This window comes from Desmodus rotundus, chromosome 4 (genome assembly GCF_022682495.2).
Source record: "Desmodus rotundus isolate HL8 chromosome 4, HLdesRot8A.1, whole genome shotgun sequence".
Classification (NCBI taxonomy): Eukaryota; Metazoa; Chordata; class Mammalia; order Chiroptera; family Phyllostomidae; genus Desmodus; species Desmodus rotundus.
Window position 1 is genome coordinate 126,888,994 of NC_071390.1, and position 4,629 is coordinate 126,893,622.

At 45.8% G+C, this 4,629-nt stretch overlaps 1 pseudogene; it reads right to left on the reverse strand.

Annotated features, from left to right (window-relative positions):
- Nucleotides 1-822: 822 nt before the first annotated feature.
- LOC139440830 (keratin, type I cytoskeletal 18 pseudogene) lies at nucleotides 823-2,059 on the reverse strand (annotated as a pseudogene).
- Nucleotides 2,060-4,629: the final 2,570 nt, after the last annotated feature.

The following is a 4,629-nucleotide window of genomic DNA, read 5'->3' on the forward strand; positions in this document are numbered from 1 at the left end:
TTGTCCACTCATGTTTAAAAGTGAGTTACAGGGAAGACGTTTAGAAGCTCTGCGGGCTTGTATCTTGGTTGGTTTTACTGTACAGTGATTGGTCAGAGATGCGGCTGCGTAGCGGAGTTATAAATGGCCAACTCTGGTAGTTTGTCCAGGGAAGAATTCTCCAACTTCTTGCAGGGACAACTAACTGTCAGTATTCCGGGAGCTGAATAGAGGGAGGGGTTCTGGGTTCCATAATTCCATGTGCGTATTTTCATATAATCTTCTTGCTTTCAATATGGACCCTCATTCCTGCCTGTAGCTGAGACACAGCTCTTTTCATGTCTCAGGGAGTAAATCTGTCTTCACTCAAGGAGTTCCTGTTTCTACAGGCTGAGGAAGGGTATCTTGAGATCTAACTTTCTAATAAAGACTTTTAATTAATCTTTCTGTGTCAGCCACAAGGAGGGGCAAAACAAGATCAGTGGGGCATGAAGCTTATATAATTTAAGGCTTCCCCTTAAAGAAAAATAATACAAAATTAACGACTGGGCTTGGCAGATCCCTGTGTAGGAGAATAAAACCTGACTGAAGCCACTTCTCAAGGCCGCCCTCACATGCACTAAACATGCCTTCAGGTTTGCGGCACTCCGGGTGGTGAGGTGAGTGTTTTCTGTGTGGCTGCTTCCTCTCTGCCCAGCTAAGGCAGCCTCACTTGTCCATCCACTTTCTACTCTTAGGTTTTTATTAACATTTCTTCATCCCTATTATTATTATTATTTTTCAATGATCTCTGAACTCTTTATCGGTCTCCTGTCCCCCAAGGGATGTTCCACTTCTGTTGTCTTAGTGCCTCAAAACTTTGGTGGTGTTGACCTCACACACCACTTTGCCAACCCCAATCCTGCGGGTGGTGGTCTTCTGGGTGGATTGTACGGAGTGGCTGTCGTCCAGGGAGTCTCCAAGATTGAAGTTCTCCTCTTCTCTCAGCAGGCGGCGGTCTCTGGTAATCCCAGACTCCAGCTTGACCTGGATGTTGAGCAGGGCCTCTGCCCCTGGGCCTGGCGTTGTCCCTCTGCCCAGGTCTGGGCCTGCTCTAACTCCAAGTGCAGCAGCATCCTGTTGAAGTGTCCCATCTGAATGGCACAGGCGTCTCCACCTCCCTCAGGCTGTTCTCCAAATTGACCTTCAAATTTCTCATTGAGTCCAGGTCGATCTCCAAGGACTAGACATTACATCTCAGGACTGTGGGTGTCCTCTCAGCAGCTCCTGTCTCAGAGGTCTGTGAGGTGACCACTGCGGTGCTCTCCTCAGTCTGCTGGGACCAGCACTTGTTGAGCTCCTGTGGGTTCTTTTGAGCCAGCTCATCATATGGGGCCCCGATGACCTTGCTGAAGTCCTGAGATTTGGGAGCATCCAACTCCATGGTCAACCCAGAGCTGGCAATCTGGTTTTGTGGACCATTTACTTCCTCCTTGTGATTCTTCTTCATGAAGAGCAGCTCCTCCTTGAGAGCCTCAATCTCTGTCTCCAGTTGCTGAGTGATACTGGTGTCATCGGTGACCTTTCAGAGCCTATTGATGTCAGTCTCTTTCTACAGACTGGCTCATGGCCAGCTCTGTCTCATACTTGACTCTGAAGTCATCAGCAGCAATTTGGGCATCGCCAATCTACAGAACCATGCGGGCACTGTCCACAGAACTTGCGAAGGTCTGAGCCCTCACCTCCTCGATGATCTTGAAATAATGCCCCCAGTCTCTGACCTGGGTCCCTTCTCCTCCAAATGCTCTCTAGTCTCTGATTATCAGCCTCCAGGCTTCTCATCCTCTTTAGGTAGGAGGCCAGGTATTGCATAGTCTCCTTCTCGCTCTTGATGCCCACTGTGCCTGCCAGACCCCTGACCATCCCCACTGCCAGGCCCCCAGACCTCCAGCCACCCCACATGCTGGTGGAGTGGGACACAGAGATCTGGGCCCAAGCCCTCTGTGCCTGCACAGATGTGCCACGTCCAGTGGCTGGGCCATTGCATGGAGCCCAGGGTTCTGCAGTTTGTGGAGAAGCTGGAGTGGGCGCCGAAGCTCATGTTGTTCAGGGAGAAAGGCGAGAGGCAAAGACTCAGGTTCCAGCAGCAGTGAATGCCAGGTCTGTGACTCAAGTTATAGGCTACTGTTGTTTTTGTTTTATTTTTCTTGTGACTTTTTAGGAGGGAGCAAAAAAGAATACGAGTGTTTAATCCATCCAGTTTAGATAGAACTTCCATAAACTCATTTGAAAGTTGGAAGAAATCTCAGACATCATTTAATTCAAAGGTTTTTAGACTGGATTTTAGGAGGTTTAGAACCTTCTTCTCAGATATATGCAAAATTTTCTCTGGAAGTCTTGCGCGCTTGTTTTCTTGGGGACAGGGTCTATATCTCTTGTCAGATTCTCAAATGTCAACACCCCTGGGAAGTCACAGCTGAGGAAATGGTGGTTAAGAGAGACCAAGGTCAGACTTCTCTTTGATTCTATGTGTCTGACAAGAGAGAAGCCTTGATTCTTAGTACGGAGGTCAACTAAGAGAAGAGTTTTTTTAAGCTATGAGCTTTCTGACCACATTTTCCTCAGCACACTCAAAGGTGTATACATGTGGACATGGGCAGAATCTTTGCTCTTCCCCGCTGGAAGTTCTTCTCCCTCATGTAATTATACTGGGCTGGCCAAAAAATCCCTTGTGTTTTTTCTGTACGATGGCTCTAGTAGTGCTTTGTTGTCTTTAACTTCATTCAAAACAATTTTGTTAGATTGTATTGTGACAGCTGTCATATCAGTGTGTATTTAAAAGAACTTATCAAAATTTGGTGAGTTTTTGTGCAGCCGTTTTAATATTGAAGATGGAGGAAGATACTCAATGTTTTTGGCGTATTATGCTTTATTATTTCAAGACAGGTAAAAATGCAACTGAAATGCAAAAAAAAGATTTGTGCAGTGTACAGAGAAGGTGCTGTGACTGATCAAATGTCTCAAAAGTGGTTTGTGAAATTTCTTGGTACTACTCACATTTTCAGCAAATGATTCTCTGCTGTGGGGCTGTCTTATGCATTGCAAGATGTTTAGCAGCACCTCTGGCCTCTACCCACTAGAAGCCAATAGCAGGAGATAGCCGACACACTCAGAATATCTAAATCAATAAACTTATTGGTGAAAATGAAAAACGTGTGTTTTATTTTATGGAAAAAACTAAAGGGACTTTTTGGCCAACCCAATAGTTTTGTCTTCCATTGCGGGGAAGAGTCATTTTCCTTGAGAGAATGGTGTCCATGGTGGGAAATAAAATGGGGGGAGCTCAGCTTGCACCTTACCTGTGCGTATCACACATTTGGCCATTCTGGGAGGTCCATGTCTCAGACTCCCCTAAATTTGCACGGCCTCCAGGAGTCTATCCACACAGCAGCCTGAGCAGCCTGCTGAAGAATAACTTACCCTAAAGGAAGGAATAGAGGCTGTCTGAGGTTGGTGTGGTGGGTGATTTGGGGGGAACTTGAGGTAGTCTTTATTTAGCTCTTTTGAAAAAATTGTTGACACTATTACAGATGTCCCTCTTTCTCCCCAACTTTGCCCACCTCCACCCAGTCCCTGCCCCACACCCTCCCCTTCCCCACACTATTGTCTGTGTTCACGGGTTATGCATATATGTTCTTTGGTTAGTCTCTTCAACTTTTTTTCCAGTTCTCCCCAACACCCCTTCCCTCTGAGATCTGTCAGTCTGTTCCATGTGTCCATGCCCCTGGTTCTATTTTATTTGTCAGTTTGTTTTGTTCATTAGATTCCACATATAAGTGAGATTACATGGTATTTTTCTTTGACTGGCTTATTTCACTTAGCATAATAATCTCCAGGTCCAACCATGCTGTCACAAAGGCTAACAATTTAAGACTGGAAGCATTAAAAATTATTCCCAATGGGGAGGGGAAGGAGGAGGGAAGTAGAAGAGGGTATAGGGCAGATAAATGGTGATGTATACTTGAGAACTATATAATTTTATTGACCATCGTTACCCAATAAATTCCATAAAAAGATAAATAAAATAAAATAAAATAAAATAAAATTAAAAGTTATTCCATACTTTGGAGGAAGGTGACATACTATTTGGTTTTTGACAGCTTCAGGGTGCTTCTGTGGCAAAGGAGAGAGCCTTGGCAGTCACCTTGGGAGCCAGGAAATCAGGAAAATGGTGTCTGTTGTTTGGTAGCTGGGAGAAATTACTCCTATTGCTGGTGAGATGCCTCCTAGGGAGGGGAGGGGCTTTGGGGGTCTTAAAATTGCTGGGCATTCGTATCGTAAGCCTCTTATCGGGATGAGGCAGGGGAAATGTGGGACACATGCAATGTGTAAGGACACCTATGGCTATGGGAGGGGCACGTCCTCTTGTGCTCCGGATTTCCGGCATGCTCTCTCTGTGGTCAGACTGAGCTCCAACTACCATCAGATCCTCAAGTCCTTTGATGATGGGATTTGAATTTCACCAACAGGCAGTGCTACGATTTGCTATGGATCATTTTCCCCAGAGCCAGGCTGCCAGCTGGTCATCATATGTCACTATCTGGAGACAGACTCCTCCGTGGGAGAAGTCTCTGTTGAAATCAGTAAGGAGGTACCAAGTGTGAGGACTCT